The sequence below is a fragment of the Mustela lutreola genome, chromosome 4 (assembly GCF_030435805.1).
Source record: "Mustela lutreola isolate mMusLut2 chromosome 4, mMusLut2.pri, whole genome shotgun sequence".
Taxonomy (NCBI): Eukaryota; Metazoa; Chordata; class Mammalia; order Carnivora; family Mustelidae; genus Mustela; species Mustela lutreola.
The window spans coordinates 196,707,987-196,735,842 of NC_081293.1; the positions used below are offsets into that span (position 1 = coordinate 196,707,987).

The 27,856-nt window shown below is 46.9% G+C and overlaps 1 long non-coding RNA gene across 1 annotated transcript; it reads right to left on the reverse strand.

The window, feature by feature from the left end:
* Window positions 1–14,019: 14,019 nt before the first annotated feature.
* Window positions 14,020–27,234, reverse strand: LOC131829934 (uncharacterized). The gene is made up of 3 exons (XR_009353033.1): window positions 26,316–27,234; window positions 17,381–17,541; window positions 14,020–14,109 (listed from the first exon to the last, which is right to left on the reverse strand). It is a non-coding gene; the product is annotated as an uncharacterized LOC131829934 (long non-coding RNA).
* Window positions 27,235–27,856: the final 622 nt, after the last annotated feature.

Genomic DNA, 27,856 nt, shown 5'->3' on the forward strand with positions numbered 1-27,856 from the left:
CATGACACACTGTGACAGCAGTTTGCTTCCCTCGGCCTCAGCCCCGGAAAGTACTTAACCTCCAGCAGTCTCCTCCATCGGCACAGACCTCCCGCCGCAGGAGAGAAGCCGTGTGAGAACGGGGCCTGGAGAACACCCAGCCGACTTCCGCGCTCCCGGACAGCTGGGCTTGCCTGGCTGCTCTCGCTACTCGGCACCCGTTTCCTGGCCTGCTCAGCTGGCTGCCTTGCTAGGCTGAAGCCCAGGGCTCCTTCTGCCACCCCGGGGGGACCCCTCCCAGGGCTGAAACAGAGCAAGCACTTAATGGGTGATGCATCTCCACTCTGCTCTGACGCCTCCGGCTCCGGGCTGGGAAAGATAGCTCCTCTCTGTGCTGGAGGGAGCTGCCCAACCTGCTCCTGACCCTCAGGCTGGACAGGGAAGTCCCAGGTTTGGCGACCTCTCCAAAGACCAGGCAGCTTTGACCCCTAAGGGCAATTCCCGGCCCCCAGGTCCAGGGGGAGGAGGAAGAGCCTAGCACCCAGGATAGGTGTGTAACAGCGGAACTCCCACAGAGCATTCATCCTGGTCCTGGCACTCACGGCCCACCCCACCATGCCCTGGTGGCCCGGCCACACAGGGCTCGGTGGCCTTTCCTTCCTTCCTGAACCCCATGGGTTCCTTGGGCATTTGCAGAAAATGGGGGCGCCCTGGCTCTAAGCCACAGTACAGAGTCCCCAGCCCTTGATGCACCTGCGGCTTAGTGGGAAGCCAGGATGTCGGAGGAAATAACCGGAAGCCATGTGGAAAGGTAGAGACTCTTCCTCCGCAAGTGCTTGGATGTGGCCGGGGTGCAGATGGCCGTGAAGGACAGTCTGGGAAAGAGTCTGTCTCACTGACGAGGCAGAGTGGACCAGGCAGGGAAGGACTCGGAGGGTGACGGCCTGAGCAGAGACCCAGAGGACAGAGATGTCACACTCTGAGCCGGAACCTGCAAGAACCGGTGTGGCTGTGAAGGCGGGGAGGCGCACGGCCTCAGTCTCAGGATTTACTCTCGGCTGTTGGGGCGCTTGGCAGGGCCCCCCTCCAGGGGAGGCAGAGGTACGATGGGGTTGTGCGATCTCCCCCAGGAGGGTGGGCTGGGCAGGAACAAATTGGAGGCGGAGAGGTCATTTGGAAGTCTGAGAACGGTCAAGCAAGAGATAGTCCGAGACTAGATCAGAACCAGGCTGGGAGGCACATTCCAGAACAATCCAGGAGGTGAGGGACCTGGGCGTGTTGAGGGGATGTAGAGAAACAAGAAGGGGGGGAAGCGGGTGGGACTTCAGCCTGGGTTTGGAGCTGAGGCCAGCACCCTTCGGGGGGGTCTGTCATTGAAGACTTGGGATGGGGCGGGGGCTCGACCCCCGGATGGGAGAAAGGGCAGCTTGGGATGGGAGGGTGGCAGGTAAGCTGGGGCAGGTGAACTGAGGGTGGGCGGACCGAGGGGACGTCTCTCTGGAGGCTTGGGACGTGGAAGAGGTGTGGAGAAGGAACCTTGAAAGGAGGGGCCGAGGTCAGACACTGGGGCTGAGAAAATGGGAGAGAGCCACAGGGACAGTGACAGAGAGACAGAGAGAGCCAGCTGCAGGGACAGTGACCGAGAGACAGAGAGAGCCAGCAGGGACAGCAGCCTTTGGCCGGCCAAGGCGCTGGGCCTCTAGGGCACACATCTTTCACAAGGTCCTTCACAGGCCGCCTTCTCCCGGGAGCCTCTCTCTGTAGCTCCTGTCCGCCTCCGCCATCTGTCGTTTTGCATCATGCAGGACCTCTTCGGCTGCAAGTGAGGAAACAGCTTGAAAAGGCTGAGAAGCAGAGACTGCTTTGAAAACCTATTTGGGCATCGCTACCAGGGAAGGCAGGTTAGGGGACCAGCCAGGGCGGAAGGACAGATGTACTCTGACTTACAGAGCCTCTGCACACAGGTCGGGGGCGCAGCCAGCGGTGGAGGCCCAGCCCTTGTGCCTGAGCCCTTGGGGGTAAAGTTCATCCTCGTCTGGGGGGAGTCGTCCAACTGCGGGGCTTGAGGCCCCCCCGGGGGTGCAGTGGACCCCAGCTCAGGGGGGGTGATTCTGCCCCTCCTGCTGGTCTGCCAGCTCCCTGGAAGGACACCCATCGGTCAGATCCAAGGACCACGGGGCAATGGGCAGGGTCTATAAGAATTCAGTGGCTGAGACTCAACCTCCAGGTTGGGCAGGGAAGCACCGTGTCTGGAAGTACGTGTCGGGCAGCAGGCATGAGACGATCAATGAATGAGTCCCAGTGCCGGGGGACTCCAACAGAAGCCCCCTCCCCAAGCTGATATTGCTGTCCCTCCCTCTATCTGTCTGTCTGTCTCCCTCCCTATCTCTGTGTCCCTCTCTCTCTCCCCCATCAGGCTTCCCACCAGGCTGGGGCTCCCCAGCGGCTCCCAGGCCACTGTCCCTGCTTTCCTCAGATTTAAAGGTCTTCGTACACTTGGCACATTTTTGTTGGGTCCTGACATTTAAGGTCCCCATGGTTACCTCTGCCCAGGGCAAAACAGAATGCTGATCTCGACAGGGTCTGGCCCGTACCACACCCTGCGGGCGTCCCTCTGACTCTGGACACCCAATTCCCACTAACACGACCAAAGAACGCATAAACCTTCTTGGCAGCCTTGGCGGCTGAGTCACACTGAATTTTTTGTTTCCATAAAACCTGTTTCAGGGCGCCTGGGTGGCTCAGTGGGTTAATCCTCTGCCTTTGGCTCAGGTCATGATCCCAGGGGCCTGGGATCGAGTCCCGCATGGGGCTCTCTGCTCAGCAGGGAGCCTGCTTCTCCTCATCTCTCTCTCTGTCTGTCTCTCTGCCTATTTGTGATCTTTCTCTCTGTCAAATAAATAAATAAAATCTTTAAAAAAAAAACCTGTTTCAAAGATTATAAAAGTAATCATGGCCTCACTGGGGAAAATTTGAAAACACACAAACATACAAAGAAACATACAAAGCAGATTGTTCAGAATCACCTATAATCCCTTATCTCGATACACTTCTCCTCAGTCTTTACTTACGCAAGTTTCCGAACATTTTTAAACAAACGCTGTCATCGTCAATGCGTAGCTTGCACTTAACCTTCTATCAAGAACGTTTTGCATATCATTAACCGTTCTGTAAAACTACGACCTCAGTGTGCAAATGCTATTCCTTCTCAGGGTTACTGAGACAATAGCTTGCAGCTCCGGGTCCCAGGGAGCTGCTCTTGGGGATTTCACAACTTGCCCTGGGCTTGCCCAGGAAGCAGGTGCTCGTACTTTCCCCCATTTTACAAACGAGGGGACGAGGCTGGGAGGAGTCACACGACGCGCCACAGTCACACAGCTAGTAAATGGCAGTCCCAGTATTAAACTCAAGAGAGCCCGACACACAGCCATGTCCTCTCACGGCCGCCCTCCGGTCTGCACACCGTACCCCACAGGTGCGCCCTCGAGGTCTAGGTGCAGCAGGCAGGTGTCACCTCTCTCCATCTGGGCTGAACTGGGTCCCTCCAGGACAGGGATGGAGGATGCTTCCCACGAGTAGGGACAGCCTATGTGTAAAACCCCATTTGAGTTTTAAAACCTGTACGTGAGGGGCACCTGGGTGGCTCAGTGGGTTAAAGCCTCTGCCTTCAGCTCAGGTCAGGATCCCAGGATCCTGGGATTGAGCTCTGCATTGGGCTCTCTGCTCAGCGTGGAGCCTGCTTCCTCCTCTCTCTCTGCCTGCCTCTCGGCCTACTTGTGATTTCTGTCTGTCAAAAAATAAATAAAATATTTTTTAAAAATAAAAATAAAAAAAATAAAACCAGTACGTGGTGAAGTAGCCACGTGGGGCCAATGGCTCAAGTATCCACGCACGTGGGCTGGAGCGGCTTGCCTACAGCCTTGTGAAGCCAGGGTGTGCCATAGAGGACCCTGTCTTCCAAACGTGGGGTGGGGGGGACTCCGTGATCTGATCACTGACAGCTGCACTGCTTGCAACCTCCCCTGGTTGTTGCAAGCCCAGCCCCCCTCTGGCTGAAGTGACTTTGGGAGATTTAAATGGTAGGTTCCCCTCCCCCTCCCCTACCCCCGCCCTTGATTTTTCACTTTTTCCCCTTTCAGAGCCAGGCATTAAAGATGAGGACGTTCAGAAACAACTGCTTATATAGGGAAATTAGAAGGTGATGGTGTGTGTCCAGGTCAAGGCTCAGAAAAGACCTGAGAAGACTTTTGAGTTTACACCTCAGGCTGATCTTGGCACAGAGACAGCCTACAACAATAAAAAACAAAACGACGCTAACAAAATCCACCAAACCCTGGTGAGGGGGAAGATTTCCAGAGCTATCACATTATTAGATTCAAATGTCCAGTGTTCAAGGGCGAAAAAAGAACAAAATCAGGAGGCATACAAAGAAATAGGAAAATATAGTCCATTCAAAGGAAAAGAGGAGCCCAACGAATCTGTCCCTGAAACAGACCAAAAGGCAGACACACTAGACAAAGACCTTAAAACCACTGTCTTGAAGATGCTGAGGGAGTAAGAGAAGGCTTGGGGAACAGCATAAACCAATGTGCAACAAAACAGAAACGCTTCACGGCACTGATTTTGGCACTGATTGCTTGGACAGGACACCCAAGTCACAGGTTCACAAGAGAAAAAAATAAACAAATTGGGCTTCATGAAAAATTTTTAATTTTGTGTACTGAAACACGCTATCCAGAGTAAAAAGATTCTCCAGAGAATGGGAGAAAATATTTACAGATCATATATCTGAGGAGGTGTTAATATCCAGAATATGCAGAGAGCTCCCAAAACTAAAAATCTTACCAAAAAAAACCAACTTGGATTAAGGACTCATCTAGATATTTCTCCAAAGATACATGACTGGCCGATAAGCACATGAAGAGATGCTCTACATCGCCAAGCGTTAGGGAAGCGTAAATCAAAACTCCCGTGAGGAACCACCTCACACCTGTTAGAAGAAGACAGGAAGCTGCACATGGTGCCGAGGGTGTAGACGAACAGAAATCCATCCGTGCATTCTTGGTGAGAACGTAAAATGGTGCAGCCGCCATGGAAAACAGTATCGTGTTTCCTCAAAACTTAAAAATAGAGTTACTGTATGATCTAGCAATTCTGCGTCTGGGTGCCTACCCAAAAGAATCGAGATCAGAGTCTGGAAGAGAAATGTGGGCAACCATATTCCCAGAAGCGCTATTCACAACAGCAAAATGTGCGTTACAGCAAAACGACTGTCCACCAATGAACCGATACGCAAAACACGGTATACACGTGGAGTGAACCATTATTCTGCCTCAGGAAAGAAAGATGGGTTGGACCTGCCGCCACACGGATGAAGCTGGCGGCCATTCGGCTGAGTGAAATCAGCCAGGCACAAAAAGGCAAATACTGTGTGATTCCACTTAGATGAGGCGCTCAGAGTCGTCAAAATCATAAACACAGAAAATAGAATGATGGCTGCCAGGGGGCTGGGGGAGTTAGAGTTTCATGGAGACAGAGTTTCGGTTTTACAAGTGAGGCGTTCTGGGGATGGAGGGTGGGGCCGACGGCACATCATGAACATCATGAACGCGTTCGTATCACTGAGCGGTAAATACACTGACGATGGTAAATTTTATGTTATGTGTAATTGATCACAGTTTTTAAAAAGAGAAAAATGTGCGAGAGAAGAAAATCTCCCTTTCCTCTTATCCAGGAAGAAACAAAGGGAGCCGAGGTGCCAAGGTCAGGGGATCCTGCCGAAGGGGAGGGTTGCGGGGTGGCTGCTGCAAACCATCACCGAGGGAGGCTGGTGCCCGTCACGCCTAGGATGTTCCACAAAATACTTAAGGCAGATTAGAACAAGCGATACCAGGGCTATGGGGTGCTCTTTGTCTCTATGTTTTACACTGTGTCATTAGCAACATTTGCATGCTAACTGCTCCACAACTCTGGGAGAAGAGAGGAAGGCTGCTTCTCCCTTTCCCTAATGAGGACAGGGACATTGAAATCCATTGTTATCACTGTCAGTCACCTTGGGCAGAAAGAAAGTAGGCAGCTAGCCATGCTGGCGGAAAGCGGGTGGTTAAAGCCACAGAGGGTCCTCAGACTAACCTCTTTCTGTCTGCCTCTCCGGAGCGGGGAGGGGTGGCGTTTGCTGGAGTCCTGGGCCGGCAGAGTCCTCCTCAACAAAGGGACTGAGCACTGACGGCCACGTCCCACTGTTACTTAATAAGCTCCTAACTGGAAAATAACGGGGTTTTCTTGAGAAAATCCATTCTGACTATTGTCTCCCTCGGAAAGCTGAGCCTTTTATAGACTGCCTTATAAACAGAGCCCAAACTGAACTGAATTTGGGTCTATTGAAGGGGACCTCTGCTGAGACTGGTTCCCCAAAAAGGGGGAACGGGGGTCCTATTAGCTTCCAGCAGCCGCCGTAACAAAGTTCCCCAGACTGAGTGCTTTCTACACGGAAGTTATTAGAAGCCCGAGATCAAGGGGTCAGCAGGTGGATTTCTTCTGAAGCTTCTCTATTTGCGCTGTAGGTGGCCCACTTCTCCCTCACATGGTCTTGAGTCAGCCTATGTCTACGTCCTAACCTTCTCTTCTTACAAGGGCACCAGTCATACTGGACTTAAGGGCCCACACATATGACCTCGTTTTGTCTCAATTGCCTCATTAGAGGCTCTGTATCCTAATACAGTCACATTCTCAGGTACTGGGCATGAGGATTTCAACCTATTAATCTGGGGGAGGAGGGACAAGTGCAGCGCACAGTAGGAGCTTAAAAACGGGGTGGAAACTAGAACAATTGTTAGGGCGTGTCTTGGAGGAAAGGCAGGGATGAGCGCACCCCCAGAGCTGTGTCAGCGCCCATTTCGAATGAGAGAGCTTAGACCTGTAGAGAGAGCCATGACCTTGTCCAAATGACCTTGGGTTGCAAGGATCACACAGTGGGAAGTGGTGTGGCTGGAGAGCCCAGGTGAGGCTCTCACTGTGCATGACTCTCAGAGTGAACACACCCCCTTCTAGGGATTTCTCCTTCAGAAATAACTGGAAAAGCCCTCAAAGATGTTTATCCAAGAGCTTTTACCGCATCCCCGTACATAATATCAAAAATTAGATACCAGGGCACCTGAGTGCTCTGTTGATGAAGTATCCAACTCTTGATTTCAGCTCAGGTCATGATCTCAGAGTCATGAGATCGAGCCCCGAATCAGGGTGTGTGCTGGGCTTGGAGCCTGTGTTTCTCTTTCCCTCACCCTCTGCCCCTCCCTCCCCCACTCACACTCTCTCTAAATAATCATAGTAATAAATACCAATGAGGATTGGTTAACTAAATTATAGTACAACTAATTAAATAATAATATTTAAATATCAAGATAGCTCTAATTAATAATGTAGGTCTATATATAATCAGACAGGAGTGAAAATGGGTTTTCTTAGCAAAATTGCTGGAAAGAAGCCCACGACTATGGAATTCATGGCAAGTTACAAAATGTAATCCCATTTATGTGAAGAACATATTATATAGAGAGACCCATGGATATTCGGAAAGACGTCACTACCGTTATCTCTGGGAGGCAGACTTGAGAATGATTTTTTTTCTTTATTCATTATTCTTCATGATTTACTATTTCAACTGAATTTTCATAGAACGAATGAGTTATATTCAGGATGGGAAGAAAAAAACGAGAGGTATCCTCAGGGGATAGTTCCCAGGGCCCAAGGTACATGGCTCTGCACTCCCAGAAGACTAGATTTAGCCACTGACCACCAACAAAATCCAAAGGCAGGGACGCCTGGGTGGCTCAGTCGGTTAAGCAGCTGCCTTCGGCTCAGGTCATGATCCCAGCGTCCTGGGATCGAGTCCCACATCGGGCTCCTTACTTGGCAGGGAGCCTGCTTCTCCCTCTGTCTCTGCCTGCCATTCTGTCTGTCTGTGCTCGCTCTCTCCCTCTCTATCTCTGACAAATAAATAAAATCTTTAAAAAAAAAAAAAAATCCAAAGGCAGAGAGCCAAGCAGTGGTGAAACAAGAAAGGAATTTATTTCAGTGAGACCAGCACCAGGAAGACTGTGGACTAATGTCCCAAGAATTGTCTCCAAAGTGCTAGGAATGATCTGAGTTTATAGAGGGGAAATGCAGAGCAAAGGTCAGAGGGTGTGTGGGGCTTTGCAGGAAAGGTCAGGTGGATCATTGTCTAGGGGTCAGTCACTCCGGGTCTTGCTGGCGTCAGGGCAGGCGATACCATTTGACATGGTAGTTTCGGTTCCCATCACAGGAATATTTTGCCTACCGGGTTCTCGCTTGGAGTTAAGAGATAAGCTAAAAAGAAGGGATCTATGAGAGGTACAGGTACAGGCTGAAATTAAAGTAACCAAATACCAAAAAGCATCGTAACTACATCACCTTGTGAATTAACCACGTTCTAGAGTCTTACTCTCAGCCTTGCTAGCTCAGAAGCTCCACTTAGAAACTGTATCGGGAACTGTATTACTCTTCTGCTGTAAATTGTAGAAAGTCCTGCTGACCTTGGCTTACACAGATAGGGACCTATTCTTCTAATAATGAGCCAGGGAAAGCAGTTCAGGGCTGGCACACCAGTTCGTGGATGGCATCAAGAAGCCAGACCCCTCTTTAGCTTCTTGTCTGACATCCTTGGGAATGACTTTTATCCTCATTGTCACAAAATGGCTGCTGCACTTCCAGGCCTCACACCCATCTCCTAAGTAGAAAGGAAAGGGAAGGAAGGGTAAAAGCTTTCTCCTAGTAAGACTTTCCTTTTGCTATCCAGAAAAGGAACAACCTCCCGCCGCCGCCCCCCCCCCCCCACCAAGGACTTCCATCTACATTGCATTGGTCAGAACTGTGGCAGCATCTACCTTTAGGAGCCAGGGACTCTGGAGAAGTGAGTATTTTTAGCCATGCACATGGGATGCAATTAATAAGGAATAATGGAAAATAGACAGGGATGACAACTGTCAGTGATGTACAGTACCCATGGGCAATCATTCTAGCAGGAAACAGCTGATATTCTCCAACTTACATTATCCAGACACCAGTGTATTCATTCCCAGTGTAGGGGATCCCATTCCAGCGACCAAAATTCTGATGTTTCCCACCAGAACATTAGGGAACCAGAAAGCAAAGTTGTTCATCTAAACATGATGAACATGGAATCAGATCCAAGGCAGGCAGGTAATAGTGGAGGATATTTTTATTATGCAAACCGATGGTTATCCCCGCCCAAGCAGACCAGCTCTCTGTGACCTCATTGCCCGTGTCACTCAGATTCAAAGTCCCAGTCCCGCAGTTGTACCGGACAGACCCTGTCAACTTCCGTCTCTCTGACTCCCCATTTTATGGTGTGTCTACGCCCGAATCCCCCCCCCCTTTTTTTTCATCACATGCTTTCTTTAGCTCTGTTAATGACATCTCTTTGGCTTGCATTTGGCCCAGAGGTGCTCTGTCTCTTACCATTTGTGTTGATTTTATTGGTCAAGCTTTCACAATCTTGAGGGACCCCTATTTCCTCCCTACAGGGGTGACCAAGGGTTGGAGCTTCGCAGGCTAATAAAACCAGTGACCTCGGGCCACTGGTAAGGGCCGCAGTGCCATTTGCTTTCAACATCTCAAAATCATGTCCTATGAGGAATGGTTGAAGTATTAAGGGTTTTTTGCCTGGAGAAGAAAAAGTTGAGGAGACCAAGCATCTGCCTAGCACACTGAGTCCTTGTCGGGGGTTGGACGTATGTGGTGGCCGACAGAAGAGACAGGACCAATGGATGGAGCTTGCCAGAAGATAGATTTAGCCTAATAATAGATATTGTCCAATGAAGGAGAACATGCCCCATTCCTGGTCAGAGGTCTGCCCGATCTGGGATGCGGTAGAGGGGATTTTTGTTTTGTACAGATTCAATGGAATATTCCAAGAGTGAGGAATTTATAATTACACTAGACCCAGATCTTTTCCACTATCTTAAAAACAGTTTATTTTCTCTAACCTCTTTCTATTTCCTTTGTTTTTCTATAAAAATTTAGAAATGTCTTTCCTGCTGCCAGCTTCCCTGCCACATCTTCTGGGGGATGTCTGGTCTTCCCCCCAATCCTGGCCTGAGTGTGAAGGTGTGAAAGCCTCCTTCCCTCATATGACAGCTGACGCAGCTTTGGGGCATGAGAAAGGGATCGTTATGAGATAATAATTCAAAGGAAAATGCAGAGGCCAAGATGATTTTGTTGACAGAGTGAAGAACTGAGATGTGTATATACACAGTCAGTGCTTATGCCCCCTTCCTTGCCCAGCCTCCTGGGTTTAGGTGGGGCCATGCGGCTAGCTCCAACCAAGGCACGAAGAGCTGATGTGCCTCTCCCAGCTCTGCCTGGCAGCATCTGTAGAGACCATATGGTAGAGGACGCAGCCACAAGATGGAAGCAACCCAGACCCTGTCACTGTAGAGGGCAGAGCTGACTGGACTTCAAACCAACAAGAAATCAACCACTGCCTGTTTATGCCTGCAAGAGTTTCCAGTTTGCATGCTCAGACAGCTAGTACTGCTTAACCTAACTAATGCTTTCCCAAAGCTTTTCATATATTCTTTGCATTCATATAACCACACATGGGGAGGAAATATTGCTACCGCAATATAGATACAGTCACTGAGATCCTGAGACTTCAAGCAACATCTCCAGGATCACACGATCAGCACACATTGGAGCTCATATTTGAACCTAAATCTGTCTGCCTCTAAAGCAAATGTTTCCATCACTTCATTTCTTAGAAGAGTACAGTCCTGAAATGATTTTGTTTGCTGGGCATTCTTTCTCCTGTCTTAAACCCACCTCCACGACTTCCTATTTCTATTGAGTGGGAAAAAGAAAGTTAAACAAAGTCATTTTTTTACGTTTTATTTATTTAAGTAATCTCTACACCCAACTTGGGGCTCGAGCTCACAATGCCAAGACTAAGAGTTGCATGCTTCTCCAATCAAGCCAGCCAAGTGTCCCATAAATTAATTTTTTTAAGTATGCAAGGTTAATTTTTGCTAGCCTGAAATGGCCCAGGGCCCTAACCCTCATGAACTTACTGAAAATATCTGTTCCAGGAAAACTTGCTTACTTCAAAGAAGGGATAATATTTAGATCTGTCTGAAATTTACACAAAAACTCCATAGCATAAAAATAAAGAAAGAATGGCAGACGAAGACACACTTAACAAAATTTGTGTTGCAATGAACAGATGAAAATCATATCTAAATATTTTGCCATGAATTTTTTAAACTCAATGAAGCAACAACTCAAGAAAGATGTGAGAGAACAGAAGGATATGAAAAGTGAGCTGGCAAAATTCAGGAAAGAGTAGAATCAGAAATAAAATCATCACAGAAATGAAGAGAAAACCAGAAGCAGCACAAGAGAGAATAGACATCCATGAATACAGATAGGGACCAAGGACATACATTAGAAAGACAAGCAAAATGAACAGCAAGTAAGGAGAGAACAGGGCAGATCTGAAAGAAGGTAAAAGAGCTCCAACCTACACATAATTGGAGTGTCCGGGGAAGAAAAAGTAACAAAACACAAATATTTAAAGACATAATTCACTTGCGTTTCCCTAATGAGATAAAGCACTTTTTCCTATGTTCTTTGGCCATTTGGCTTTCCTCCTTTATAATGTGCCTGTTCATTCTTTCAGCCATTTTTTTATTGGTTTGTTTGCTTTTTTCCCCCTGATTTGTAAGGATTCTTTGTATACTCCAAATGTGAGGCTTTTGCAGTTTATACACGTTGCAAATATCTTCCTCCACTCTGTGGCTTGGCTTTTTACTCTCTTAAAGATGGACTTTTTAGTAAAATTTTTATTTTGGAGTACTTTTAGATGGACAGAAAAGTTGCAAAGATCATTCAGAGAGTTCCAAATACTCTTTAGCCAGCTTTCCCCAATCTTAACATCTTAAATTACCATGGCCCATTTGTCAAAATTACAAAATCAGTAGTTACAATACCATGAATTAACCTTTAGTCTGTATGCAGATTTCACCAGTTTTTCCATTTATGCCCTTTTTCAGTTCCAGAATCCCATCGAGGACACCACATTTCACTTAATCCTCATAATTCCTTACTCTCCGCCTCCAGGTTGTGAGTTTCTCACTTTCTTTCTTTTTCACGATCTTGACACTTTGGAAGAGTATTGATTGAATATTTTGTAGAATGTCCCTCAATTTGGGTTTGTCCAATGTCACCTAATCATTAGACAGGGGACCTGCATTTTGAGGAAGAATACCACAGAGATAAAGTGCCCTTCTCATAGCTGGAAACATGTGAGCTCACCATGACTTATTACTGCAATCTTACCTTTGAACATTTAGTGAAGGCGATGTCTTCCAGGTTTCTCCACTATAGGGTTTCTCCACCAGGTTTAGTTTGGTAGCTGGGCCTGCAAACTCGTTTTCAAGCCTAATCTCTCACCTTGGCAGCCAATTTATAAGCACCTACTTCTCTGTCTTGAATCCCTTTCTGAGTGAAATAGCTAGCTGTTTCTGTTGTCTGCAACTTACATTTGCCTGACCTCTCTACTAGAGAAAGGAAGAGAGAGGAAGTAGACTAGACAGATGTAGTTACCAGAGGAAGAGGAGAAATCAAAGAGGCGAGGACCAGAAGGAAAGTGAAGGATGGACCAAGATACAGAGAAACGGAAATGGAAATGGAAATACGCATGCATGACAGGTGCAAATGCCCAAAAGGTCCAAATGCTCTGCTCATTCGCATCCCAAGAAGATGCTCCATCTAACAGCAAAAGGAAGTCAATAGCTCACCTGGCCTTGTATTGCTGGGGACACTGGTATGAGGTTGGGAGGTGGTCAGTTGCTGGTGTGGACCTGAGAGTCTAACTTGCTGTGAGATTGACAGGAAGTCAGCGTGATGCTACTGAACAATGAACTGAAGATGTTGAAAACAGTGAAGGATGGTGTGGGGTGTGCCAGGGAACTGGGATATTTGGGAAATAAACAGCTAACTCTACCGTATCAGGCTACCTCGGGTCTCTAACATTTCAACTTCCACATGGTTTCCAACAGAATTAAAATTCCTGGAAAAGATTCTGCAAGCCTTTAAAAATGATACATACAGGCAAAGGGAACAGTAATCAGGTATAAGACCATGTCAGCTAGCTAAGAAATCTCTCCCATGCTCACTGTGAAATAGCTGCAAATACTCTTCAGACAAAACACCATCCAGAATGGAGGGGAGTCACTGTCGCTGGTGTATTAGATTGGTGAGGGGTGGACTTCAAGAGTGAACAAGGGGAGTATGACTGCAACCATTCTCCTTGTAAGTCAGAAAAGTTCCTTGCGATATTTCTAGACTACTGAGAATTTGGAAGATGCCCCATGCAAGAAGTAGGACCCTGAACTTACGTAAATCCAATTAATTAAATAACCAGTGCATCCACCTGGACCAGAGAATGTGACTGATTCACTTTGAGCTGCCAAGTGAGTGCCTGTAGGCAATGGAATAATGGCCCCAGACAGACACAGAAAATTTATAGCTCTTGGCACCCATTCTGACTCCTTGCTTCCTTCTCCGCCTGTGTAAGGGTTTCAGGCTTTTAAAAAGAAGCTCATTTGTAAGCATTCAATGGTCAGAATAGGGAGCAGACCACTGCCCTTCTTTTCCACACCTCACCACTGGGTCCAGAGATAGAGGGCTTCTCTTTGATGACTTTTCAGGCTCACAGACCTCCTAAAGGGATGACAGAGCATTAGGGTCTCTGAAACAAACCTAGCCCACAGCCTGGAGCTAGGTCCACATGGGGATTTGCCCAGAGGAGTCATCCAAGGGCACAGTGAGACCTCAGGAGGAGCCTAGAGCTGACTGGAGAGTGCTAACCACCAGTCACCATGCCCAAGGGCCAACCAACAGGCCATCCTCTTTATCTAGGAAATCCCCCTAGGATACATTCATCTGGCCTAATACCCTTGTCTTGGGTTGAATACTGTCCCCCCAAATCCACGTCCATCCATACCTGTGAACATGGCCTTTTTTGGGAGAGGGTCTTTGCAGATGTCATTGAGTTAGGACAAGGTGGTATCGGATTCAGTTGTGACTGGTGTCCTCATAAAAAGAGAAAAGACAGAGACACACACAGGGTGAACAACATGTGGAGACACGGAGGCAGGGACTGGAGCAATGCTGCCACCAGCCCAAGGTCAGCAGCCACCAGAACCCAGAAAGGAAAAACCATTCTTCTCTGGAGCCTATGGAGGGAATATGGCCTGCAAATGCCTTTAGACTTTTGGCCTCCAGAGCAGTGAGAAAAATTAATCTGTGTCGTTTTAAGCCACACAGTTTGTGGTACTGGTTACAGCAGCCTCAGGAAGTGTCATACGACCATCAATCTTTCCTACGTTTGCTCAGTAGGTGTCCCCTGGACACGTTGCCCTGAATGGGACATTTCCAATACATAGGACACGGTGATTATCATTTTGTTAATCCCACCAGGTACATACTTACACTTCAAATTTCTTAATAATTTCGATTAATAAAAAGTAGATGAATATTAATGAGTAATTAATGAATAGTAAGGTGGTTATTTTCAACACCCCCAAATCTCCACATAAAAAAGCGACCAGAAGTAGAAAACAAAACCCAAAGCCCATGAACCACATTCACAACAGACTCGGGACAGAGGATTCCCCCTAGACCCAAAGCACAGATGTTTAAGAGCAAACTGGTCCCAGACACAGAAGCAGCATCCTGGAAGCCAGTGTTCAGGATGAAGATAAGGAAAGGCAGCTGGTCCTCTCTCTGATGGGCCTGAGAATCACAAAACAGCAGCCAAACTGGGGAGAGGCTTGAAGGCCTCGGGTTCTGGGCAAGGACAAGGGCCTCCATGTGGTCAAGCTGGGCCTGAGCATCCCGGCCCTGGAGACTCTCAGACCAACACAGCAGAGCTCAATCTCAAGTCCAAATCCAGCACCAAGGAGAAGCTGCTCAGAGAAGATGCGCATTTGAGAGGCCCAAGCCAGTAGGGGGCAAGGAAAGAGAAGTTCCTACACAGTGGGCAAAGGCATCAGAGAAGAAAGATGTCAGGGAGCAGGAGGCCATGTCTTCTAAATTTTATGAAAAGAACAGAAATGAGAGCTCTAGACTCATGACGTTCCAAAAAGTGATCTTGGCCCAATCAGAAAATTCATTTTACTTAAACTTGAGCAGCCAAAAGGAATTTCATTCAAATATCATGCCGAGTTGGTCTGAGAGAAAAGAGTTGAGGAACGCGGTTAACGGGCCTGGTGGCCCAGGGAGGCGCCCAGGAGGACACAGCTCGAACACAGAGGAAAACCAGTCATGTAATATTTCAAGATGAGCAGGAACAAATAAAATGATGGCAGCTCTGAAAGAAGCACAGACTGAAGGGCAGGGTGAAAAGACCAGGGGACGTGACCCAATAGAAGCCATCTTAGAAATGTACCACACCAGGGGAATCACAGATGCAAACACACACAGGATGGATGCTGGCTCCTGTGAAACAAAAGATGGAAAAGGCAAATGTTTCCTTCCAAAGGAATGAATGAGAAATGGTAAAAAAATTCCAGAGAAAGTAACAGGAGCCAGGCAAGGACCAAACACTTATAAAACAGGAATTACCAAGAGGAAAACTAAAGCTATAAAACAGAACACTGCTCCAAAGGAAAGTGTGGACCATCTTTTCCTAAACTAAACATACTTACAAGTGCACCGAATGAGCACCCTGTGTGCTGAGACCCTGCTCGTAGAGCTGCTGGGCTCGTAGAGCTGCTGGGAAAGAACCATGAGAGACTGTGGACTCTTAGAAACCAACTGAGGGTTTGGGAGGGAAGGAGGATGCGGGGTCGGGGGAGCCTGGGGGTGGGTGCTGGGGAGGGCACGGATGGCACGGAGCACTGGGTGTGCTGCATAAACAATGAGTTTTGGAACACACACACACACACACACACAAATAATTAAATTTAATTTAAAAAAAAACAAGAACCCCACCTTTGTACATTGGCTAGAGAGACCAAGGTGCTTAGAACGGACAGAATATCAGGTTGCATGTAGAATTCTCAACGGCCTTACTGTATGCCAGAATACAGAGGAGTGAAATATTAAGGTACTCAGGGAAAGAACATGTGAGCAAGCCAATCTTGAAAGACAAAGACCATAGAGAGACACTCAAGAGCTCAGAGACTATCACTCTCATGAGCCCTCCCTAAAGAATCTGCTAGAGAACAAGGTTCAAAAAACAAAATGACTGGAAAGACAGCACTGTATGGGTGGTCAACAAGCTGGGTGCCCAGAGTAAGAGACACTCGTAAGGGAGGCCACAGAGAAGGCCATGCCTGGATCTGGATGTTGCAGGTGTAACAGGTGAGAAATGGGGGGAGGGAGGGGCATACACAATAGAATCAGCTTGCTGATGGCCTCACAGGTAGAAGCAGGAAGGAAAAGTGTGTTACTTCATGTTACATGCCGCGTGAAGAAAGGGGGAGCAAGAAGTTATTCGCTCATTTTAGTACTGCTCCTAGTAGGGAACTCATAAGGAAAAAGGCAAAACCAGGGCACTAGCAATATCATGTAATAGTACTGAATCAATGCACCCATGAAAACAATAATTCAAACCTTCCTAAATACCAAAAGAGAACACATGAAATAGATCCCATAGAGACCTGTATGTAATAAACCAGTGTGACCGGACAGAAGCCAAGCGTACCAATTGCATTGATAGATACAATGGGGCTTCACTCAGCTATTAAAAGAAAAAATATTCAGATTGGCTTGAATGACAAAATCTCATATCACGTTACGTATCGGGGATACTCCTAACACAAAGAGATTCAGAAATGTTAAAAATAAATGGTCAGAAAAAAATTTAAAGCATTTAAAAGAACAAGCAAATGCAAATAAAAAAGAAATCATGAGTTGCCCTCTTGATATCTAGTTAGGTAGAATTCAGGCCAAAGAGCATTAAGTGAGCCAAAGTAGGATATACAGAAACATAATTTTTAATTCCCAACAATATCTAGTATCTCAAATACAGATCAAAAAACCCATAGATGATAGAAAGACGGTTGTAGGTAGAATACTTAACAGACAAAATCCTGAAGGCAGATCTTACAGAGGGATAAGAGACAAAGGTGGGTGCTGTGACATATCACCCACTTTCCTGCAGAAATGAAAACCCCCACCTACTGCACGTGCCCTCAGAAGATGGCCCTCAGCTATGAAGCCTCATGTGGGTTTGCCACAGCAGAAGAAACTGCTTCATCCAAGGTCACGCCTCTTTCCAAGCAGCCCACATCCAATGACAGGTTAACATGAGGCAAGAGGGGCCCGTCCATTACCCCATCCCAGCTCCAGAGCTCACCATGGGTTTGGCAGGAGAATTCGTTGAAGTTGTTCAATTTGTCCTTCTGTCCATCCCATTTCATTCTTGTCTCTTCCACAGGGGATCATCCAAGGATCACTCTTTAATAAACACTTTGCATGCTAGTCTCTGTCTCAGAGACTGCTCCCCAAGAATTCAACCTGTGACGGAAACATACAAATTTTTTAAATGCACTAAGAAACAATTTCTCACCTACCAAATTGGACACAAAGCCAAAAGTGTGACAACGTACTCTGTCAGCAAGGTGGGGGATTAAAATACTCTCACATTGCTGGTGGGAAATCTCGTAATATCTTACAGAATTACATACCAGTAACCTCTGACCCAGAAAATTTAGGAATCTATCCCATAGGCAAACTAGCAGATACTTGAAAAGATTAATGCACATGGCTATGTATTGTAGCACAACTTTATAATAACAACAAAACACTGGAAACAAATAACAATGAACCAAGGACCGGTTAAGTTAACCAAGTCTGGCCACACTGTGGAGTATTATACAGCTGTGAAAAGGAACAAGGACCATCTCTTTCTAATGTGGAGTGCTCCCCAGATAGCAAGTGGAAAAGCAAGGAATAGAAAACTGTGTCTGGAATGCTTTTATTCATGTAAAAAAAAAAATAGGGGAGCACCTGGAGGGTTCAGTTAAACTCTTGATTTCCGGTCAGGGTATGATCTCGGGGTTATGGGATGGAGCCCCTTATCACGCTCTGTGCTCAGCAGGGAGTCTGCTTGAGATTCTCTCTCTCCCTCTCCCTCTGCCCCTCCCTTTTTCTTCCCCCTCCCCACCTTAAAATAAATAAATAAATAATGACATTTTTAAAGCAGGAGAACTAGATACATTCATACATTTGATTGTTTTTAAAAAATGGAAGGACAAAAATAGCTGAATGATTATCGGTGAGGGAGGACGGGATGGAACAGAGGAGACAGGGACAGAAGCTAGACTCCTCTGAATACCTCATTTGGTACGCTCAACTTCGGAATAAAGCTTAAAAGGCAAGCCCCAAAAATGAAAAGGGAAATTATACCAATAAACCGTAATTATGTAACATAACCACCAGTTTGTAATATAACCAACCAAGGAATTATTCCCAGTGACTTAAACACAGTCATTTGACTATATATCCCTAGTAGGATATGCTGTAAGGACAAAAAAAACTTCAAAAACATCACAAGCTATTTCCTGTAATCGTGTTGTTAGCTGTGGTGGTTCGTGGTGTTAGTCTGAGACTGGTGTGTGTGTGTGTGTGCTTGTTTGGGAATAAGGCAGATCAGTGATTATGGTGGCACCATAATGAGTCAGGATGTTCAGTGTGGGGGAAAGGAGATTAAGACATGAGATTAGTGAGGTTCACTGAAAAATTCTGTAGTTATGAGTATGAATTAGTAATATCAGCATGAACACACTATATATTTTATCCCTTAAAAGCAGTACATATGGGACACCTGGGTGGCTCAGTCCATCAAGCCTCTGCCTTCAGCTCAGGTCACGATCCCAGGGTCCTGGGATCAAGCCCCATGTTGAGCCCCATGTCGGGTTCCCTGCTCAGTGGATAAACCTGTTTCTCCCTCTCCCTCTGCCCCTTCTCCCGCTCATGCTCACTTGCACGCTCTCTCTCTCTCTCTCTCTCTCTCATGCAAATAAATAAATAAAATAAAAAAGAAAAAGAAAGTTTTTTAAAAAGCAGTACATATTTCCTGGCTATAGCTGGGTCTGGAAGGACCTAGAAACAGTGAACAGTCTAGGAGCAAGGAACATCTCCGTCTGTGAATAAATTTCCCAACAGAAAGGGCCACAACTCATCAGAGAAATGGCTATTTCCAAGACCAGGACAAGCACATACGAAATCATCTGCTTCAGAACATCTTGTCAAATCATAAAACAAGGAGGCTGCTCCTCAAAATAACTCAGGAATCAACCTGAGCAAGTTTCCAGCAGCCAAAGACGAAGACATGTGAATATCAACCAGGAGAGTAACTACACAAGACTGAACATTTCTTTCCAATCTGTGAGTTTATAACGCTACTAAAGGAAACTCGGCCTTCACTCTTCAGCCATGGCCAAGGAAACGTATTTTTGAAAAATTGACAAATCAAGCAAAAGAATCAAACACTCACAGTGCCTTCATTACACGAATTGCTGCTCTGGGTAACCAAAGAGTCTCAGAGACTAAGTTTCTTGTTATAAAATTCCAGCTAATAAATGGGAAAGGGGAGGTAGAATTAGAACGTCGTCATTTTGCAACCCTAATGAATGAATGAATTTATGCAATGGTGGTTCATGTCTGCTAATAATGTGAAAAGAAAAGCAACCAGCTTTTTATGGGCCTCCTAATGGACTAACACACCACCAGCCAGGGAATATTCCTGCCAAAAAACTAAACTGATAAAGACTCCAGATTTAACTCCCGTGAGTTGGTAGTTATAAAAGAGTTGTAAAAGAGTCTTCATCTTTTGGAAATACTGAAATAATTACAGTTAACTTACAGTTAAATCAGTGACGGGGGCGGGGGGAAATGTAGGGCGACTGACCATCCTGGTTTGCTCTTGATTTCCCCAGTTTTGGCACTGGGCACACTGGGTTGGCTGCTACCCTAATGTTAAGATACATCACACAGATGAATTTACCAAAATCCAGCCATAGAAAACACTAAAAGATGAACAACCCAAATCCTTTCATCAAAGCCCCAAAAGGCAAGGAAAAAAACATGGAGAAAGATACTATAGATTAAAAGATATTGAAGAGTCCCACATCCATGGGGTGGGACATTGGTTTCATCTAGAGTCATGGCCTTGGGGCCGTGAGATCAAGCCCTGTGCAGGCCTCTGCACTCAGCACAGGGTCTGCTTGGGGTTCTCGCTCCCTCTGCCCCTCCTGCTCAGGCTCCCTTTCTAAAACACATAAGTCTTTATAAAAAGAGCCCAAGTACCAATTGCAAGGAATGGACTTTATTTGGTTTCTGAATTTGGGGCTTAGTTGGATCACTGACTGGATATTGGATTATATGGAAGAATTATTATATTTTAGGTGTGGTTATGCCATTGTGGGCTTTTGTAAAAGAGTCTCCGTCTTTTAGAAATACTGAAATACTTACAGATGAAACTATATGGTCTCTGGGATTTGCATCCCAGATTTGCAAATCCATCCGATGTCAGGGGAATGAACACTATGGCTGAAACAAGATTGGACATGAACTCATTATTGGTGAAGTTAGATGACAGATACACAAAGAGATGCAGATTATCCAAGTGGGAGGTGACTGAAATAGATCCCACTTTCCATCTCCTCGAAGACAAGCAGCACCTCTGGAGTGAGCTCAGCATAACCCTGCCCCAGTCTCAGAGAAAGGCTCCCAGCACAGGTGATGAGAGTCTAGTGCTTTCCCTTCATGCCCAGAGTACAGCGTGGGTTATATAATGGTTTTCCCTAAAGGTAGGAAGCTCATGAGCTGGGGCATCAGGTAAGACACAGAGGCCCGAAGCCCTGTGTTCTAACCCTGGCCTTGACCCTGATCATCTGTGGGGCGTCGGGCAAGCCCCACGTTCTCTCTGGGGCTCAGTGGCTCAGTCTCTGAAAGCGTGGAGTCAAATCCTCCTCCAAGTCTTCCAGCTCTGACCTTGTGGCCCCCACGAGCCTTTCCCGGCTCCTTCTCCATCACTTGTGGAGTTTTCCCACAGCCCACTTTTCCAACCCTGATGTTTTCAGTGAGCCAAACAGCCTGCCCTGAGCCCAGCCCTGTGCCAGTCCGTGACAAGTAACAAGGACAAAAACGGACAACGTGAAAGCATTCAGCTTCTATTTCCTGCGCTCGGGGACAGGGGCCGCAGGAGGAGTCAGGAAGCGCGGCTTTTCTCTGGTGAGAGACTTGCCCTCGCTTCCTGTCAGCTTCAATCTCAGCCCCTCTTCAAGGAATTTATAGTCGTGTTAGGAAGACAAGATTAACACAGATTTCTATTTCATTTTGCCAAAGGTGAAAAATGCCACCTTCTCCGCAACAGCAACCAGTAAAATGTATCCCCAAAATAACCTCGTTTACATCAGGCCTGGTTCATAATTTTTAACCCTTAACATAGGCTTTTAAATCCTATTCTCAACTATGAAAAAACACACCCACCATTTATTTGTAGCTCTTTCTTCTCTGGGCCAGGGTGCGTGGCTCTCTGGTCCACGAGGGGGTCCCCCTACGGCTGGTCCGTTCTGTGGTGAGCTGTTTGTGTCCCCTCCAAAATTCCTATGTTGAAACTTAATGCTGAAGGTGATGGTGTTCGGAGATGGGGCCGTTGCGGGGGAGCAGGACCTGGGGGGAGGCCCCCAGGAAGGGGATCCATGCCTGATAAAAGAGATTCCGCTGCCCCTTCCGCATGAGAGGACGGCCGTCCATGACCAGGACACAGACCCTCACCAGACACGGAACCCACCGTGCCTTGATCTTGGGCTTCTCAGTCTCCAGGACTATGAGAAATGGATTTCTGTCGTTCGTAAGCCACCTGATCTGTGGTATGTTTGTTACAACAGCCCGTTCAGACTAGGACTCCTCCCGCATCTCATACTCGTCTGGGGGTTGGAGCCTAACCTCCTGTTGGTAGTCCCTCTCTCTTGGAGAAACCCCCTCCCCGAGCCACAGCTCCTAGTGGCCCCCCACGACTGTACAGGTTGCTATCATGCGTTCAGTGTGTGACTTACTTTGCACTGTTATCAGACTGGCCCTGTCTGAGGGGCTGGGGGACATATGGGACCCTGCCAAGTTCAGATCCCAAATTTGTGGATTTCTCCCCTACGTGGGCAAGTTTTCAGAGAACGATGGGCCATTGCTGTAACTACCAAAGCAAAGAGTGTCAGCCCAGGAAACCCCTGCCCCAGGCAGCCTGAGCCAGAAATACAAGTTCAGGCCTTGCAAGAGTCATCTGGGGCCTGCCTTGGGGGGTGGGAGCACAGCCACAGGTAAGATCGGGTCTCGGGTAAGCAGGGGGCAAGTAGGTGGCTCTGCACAGAGATGGCTTCTAACTCTAGTTTACCTGGGTCCCAAGATGTAATTTGCAGACCCCTGGTCCAACATGAGGCAGCCTCCAACTTCCTTGTGGGGAGAAAGGATGGATAGGACTGGAACCAGACACATCACAGTCTGAGGGAGCCTCCGCTACTGGAAAGCGAACATTACCCCAAATTACAAGCTTTACTTGACCAATACTGAGCTGGACAAGGGGCAAGGCGCTGACACACCTCCTTAAGAGTCAGGAAATGACTTGCATCCAGGGGAGAAATCTGGAATTGAGAAAATTGGGAATAGGTCGCATGACAGGCTGAAGGAAAGGCACCAGCTCTTTCTTGCCACATTCTAGACAGCTTGCCCCCGCCCCCACTCCGTGGAAACCCCACTGGGAGCCCCTCTATGCAGTAGGGCTGAAAAGACGTACCTGCATTCAGCAGAGAAGTCATGGCGTGGACATGTCATTATCAAGGAGAGCATCTCCATCCACAGGAGAGAGCTGTTCCCCTAAATTCCAGCTCTGCTTGGCCAACACAGCTCTCACAACTAAGAGCTGGCCCAGGACAGAGGAGCAGGGCATGTCGCAGAAATGTCACAGATGGTCAAGGACAGGAGGTCTCGACTCTCAATGAAAGACGTTCTGCGGCCACTCACAGCTGTGGGGGCTTGGTCATCCCCTCACGTTTCCCTCTAGGGTTCGCAGCTGAACTGCGAGAGGCTGAAACGCATGGCTGGGTCTCACGCAAACCCCCTTGCATCCAACACAACTACTGGCCTGCAGCAGGCTCGCCCTTAACCTCCAGCCTTTGGCAACTTTGGGTCCCATTCTCCACTGAAAATTGAGAAGGATAAATTCTGTTCTCTGCGGGCCTTTCCTGGCTTTCTGCCATGCTAGATGGAGCTCAAGAAAAAGATGTGAATTGAAAACAATCCTGCTCTGTGTTGAGCTGTAAAGTCAAGACACTGGAGCCTGAGCTTGCGACCACCCCCGCAGACAGTCCAGTGTGCTCCGTCCAGAGCGAGGCAGCAAGGCAGGAAGTCCAGTAGCACTGGTCCCAGCGACTGGGGCTACACCAGGGTCTGGAGCCGGGGAGATACTGTCCAGTGAGGACAGTGTGCAGAGAGGGGAGTGCTGGTCCGATCAGATCAGTTACTTCCAAAATACCAAGTATTTAGTCAAAGGAGCTGCCTCTCTACCAAAGTTACTTGCAGCCTTTCTGCATTTTATTCATTTCAAACCCCAGATTCGACAGTTACCCAGAACATTCTATGTTTGCCAGTCAGCTGGCAGAAAGCTGGCAGGAAGCCATGAGTCCGTCCTCTGCAAGCAGGGCTTTGCCCCAGCCCCACCTCAGGGCCAGGTCTAAGGCGACTTGGTTCTCTAATCAGCAACGGCACTTACAGGCCCTCCCAGGCCCAGTTCCTTCACTAAATTCGTGAGGTCCCAAGAGAGTGACCTCAACTGGAGTTGTACTTTGTGTCTCTGCAAGAGGAAAGCTAAATGGCTCATGAACCAATTTTCCTAAGACCTGGGCTGAATAGCTTGGCCTAAAACCAAGCACTATCTTCATGCCCTCCAGGACTGCCTGTGTGAATGGAGCCAAGACATCCTCAGATCCGGACCATGTTCCGTTCTCCTGGGCTCTGTCTGTGGCCTGCTCTTCCCTGCCTCTCTAAGTGCCCACCTCCTTCCTTGTTAGGAATCACTAATTGTTGTGGGGAAAAGACTTGCTAATTAGGAAGGAGGGAGGGCAGGGAGGAAAGGAGAGAAGGAAAGAGTCCTCTGCCTCGCAGGGCCATGGTTAGATCATCTCTGGGTCCATCAATGTCTATCTGGATAATATCCCAGTAGCTTGGAAGGGTCTCTTGGAAGAAGGGTAGAGCTTTGGGCAATGTCTGCTGAGAAGAGCCTGGAGGAACTTGAGTGTATCCACCCCAAACCATTGAGGGGAGATCTGAATGTCTAAGAGCAGGCCAGAGAAGTAGGGAAAAAGAAGAGGCAGAGAATTGTCTTCAGAAAGATGGGAACCAACCAAAAGGGTCTTGGAAGAAGGTCTTGGAGGAAGGAGGCCAGCCAATGAAAAGGGCACTGGGGAGGAGGCAGCCAAGAATTTAGAACTGGAGCGTCTGAGATCATCTTTTCGGGTATTTTCCGGGCTGCGCAGTGAGATAACTTCACCCACAGCAAGCCCGCATCTTCAATAATCAAAGACTGTGCGTGACAGCCTCTGGTGAATGGAGCTTTGGGACAATGAAGTGGGTCGGAGGAAGCGTCTGGCTTGAGTCAGGGTGGCACGGAAGAGGGTGGCAAGAGACATTGGGGTCTATAGCATGCTTATGAGACAAGTGCCCACAGAGACGCAAGTTGCAGGGGGATTATCCCAGAGCAGAAGCCTCGCCCCTTGGACCTTCACAGAGACATGGAAAGGCACTGGGCATACCCTTCTCTCTGTGGGATGGGACATGACCCATTTCTTATCATTCTAAGGGACACGCTCCCTGAGTGCCGGTGGACAGAGGGCAGCTGAGTCATGTCACTAATGGCTTCTTAACCAATCCTCACTCCCCACACTCTTAACACCAGCCCCAAGAATAACTCTTCTTTATGGTCACTCAGCGCCCCACATAAAACCAACTTCTCTGCAGGACGGTCACAATTCCAAGATGCCTAGGGCAGTCTGGCATTAAAATAAGCACTCTGCGGTCATTTTCCCATCTGCCAAGAGTTTTATTCCACTTAGGCTGCTTAAGATGGTGAGAACAGCCCCATTTGACCTTCCTCGTGTCCCTAATCATCAAGCTCCCTCTGATTCTCCAGTTGTCAGCTCCCGGTGGAGCAGGAAGAGGAAGCAAAACCATTACATATGGTGGCTTGTTGTGCAAGCCCTCTCCAGACTGTTTCCCTAATGACTGATTTTCTTGCCAGTTAGCATCTAAATCTTTTGCAGCCAGACCTTATGCTATTGCTAATTTTAAAATAATGGTAAGACAGTTGTGCTAAATTCTTCTGTTCTGGTCTCTTAGCAATGGCTCTTATAGATTTCCCACTCACTTATAAGGTGTGATTATAAAATAATGAAGCTGATTAAACAAATGTCTCGGAATATATTCTTTTTTAATTGGAAGACAAAAGTTAACAACAACAAAGACTTGAACTGTACTTGTACTTTTAGGAAAATATGGTATCAAGAGTCACTTTATTGAAAACTCTCCTGCACTGATAAATCGAGAAAAATTGAGCTTTGGGGGGTTTAAGATCATGCACCCGTGCAGCTTTAAGGAAACTGTTACTAGCCAATCTTTTACTAAATTATCATTAATTTTCACACCAGCCACTCTTTGATGACATGAAATTCTCTAAGTGTCTCAAGAGGGGGAGGAGCAAGATGGCGGAGGAGTAGGAGATTGAAATATCATCAGGTCCCAGGAAATCAGCTAGTTATCAAACCGTTCTGAACACCTACAAACTCAACAGGAGATAGAAGAGAAGAAGAGCAGCAACTCTAAGAACAGAAAAGCAACCACTTTCCAGAAGGTAGGATGTGCAGAGAAGTGACTCCAAGGTGACATACAGGAAAGAGACCACGGGGAGGGGGGCAGCTCCTGGCAAGTGGTGGAACAGCGGAGCACAAAATGGGAAGTTGTAGAAGTCTGCTCCACTGAGGGACGTCCCTCCAGAGGCTAAGCAAGGGTGGAGCCCTCACAGGGACAGTGTGGTCTCAGGTCCCACGGGGTCACAGAAGGACCAGTGGTGCCTGAGTGTGCCAGAGCTGCCAGGTATTGGAGTGGGGAGGCCAGTGGCAGAGACAGAGCCGAGGAGTGAGCTTTCAGATCAGGGTTACCTTAAACCATGATCGGAGGCACAGTCGGGCCACTGCTCTTCAAGCAGGGACCCCACAAGCAGCAGATCTGGGGAGACTCACCTTCCTCTTCTGGTAGAGCGGCAAAGGAGCATATCGCAGGAATCTGCTGGGTTTGGAGACTCAAAACGGGGCTGTGTGCCAGACACATAAACACTCAGTCACAGGCCAGGGGAGATCGGAGTGCAGCCGGAGACCAGGGAGATGGGAGGGATTGAGCGCTTTTCTCCCAGGGCACACTGAGGAGTGGGCCGCGGGCTCTCAGCTCCTCCAAGCAGAGACTGGGAGGCCGCCATTTTCATTCCCGTCCTCCAGAGCTCTATGGAAAGCGCTCAGGGAACAAATCTCCTGAGAGCCAACCCAAGCAGATTACTCAGCCTGGCCCCCCACAAGGGTGGTGCAATTCCTCCTTGGGCAAAGACAAAAAGTCATGACAACAGGCCCCTCCCACAGATCAGCAAGAACATCCAGCCAAGACCAAGTTCACCGACCAAGTTCACCAACCAACAAGAACTGCGAACTCGAAAGCTGAGGAAAACAACACATAGAATTCATGGCTTTTTCCCCATGATCCTTTAGTCTTTCAAAGTTAAATTTTTAAATTTGATTTTTTTCTTGTGCTATTTTTTAAAAATTTCCTCTTTCCGATTTTAATGTTTTTTTAACTATTTTATCTTATCAATCCCTTTTTAAAAATCTTTTTAAATTTTCATTGTTATAGTCATATTTTATCCCTTCATTCTATTTAACCTTATTTTTTGTATACATATAGGTTTTTTCTCTTTAAAATTTTGGGATACAATTTTTTCTAATTGATCAAAATATACCCTAAATCTAGTGCATGGCTTTGTTCTAGTCTCCAGCCTGATCTCATTCTTTCTTTTTTCTTTTTTCAACCAACTTCTTATCAATTTCTTTTTTAGAATCTTCTTAAAGTTTCATCTTTACAGTCATATCCCATCTCTTCATCATGTTTACCTTATTTTTGTATATATATAAGTTTCTTTCCTTTAAAGTTTTGGGAGGCAGTTTCTTCTAACAGACCAAAACACACCCAAAATCAAGTGTGTGGCTCTATTCTATTCATCAGTCTAAAAAAAAAAAAAAATATATATATATATATATATATATATATATATATGTGTGTGTGTGTGTATATATATATATATATATATATATATATATATATTCCCTCCTATATTTTCCCCTGGTTTGGGGGTCTCTTCTGATTTAGTTAGAGTATATTTTTCCAGGGTAGTTGCTACCTTTTTAAGTATTTTTTTCTCTCATTCATCTATTCTTATCTGGATAAAATGACAAGGTGGAAAAACTCATCACAAAAAAAAGAACAAGAGGCAGTACCAACAGCTAGGGACCTGATCAATACAGATATTAGTAATATGTCAGAACTAGAGTTCAGAATGATGGTTATGAAGGTGCTAGCTGGGCTCAGAAAAAGCATGGAAGGTATAAAATCCCTTTCTGGAGAAATAAAAGAACTAAAATATAACCAAGTTAAAATCAAAAAAGCTATTAATGATGTGCAATCAAAAATGGAGGCTCTTACTGCTAGGATAAATGCAGCAGAAGAGAGAATTAGTGAT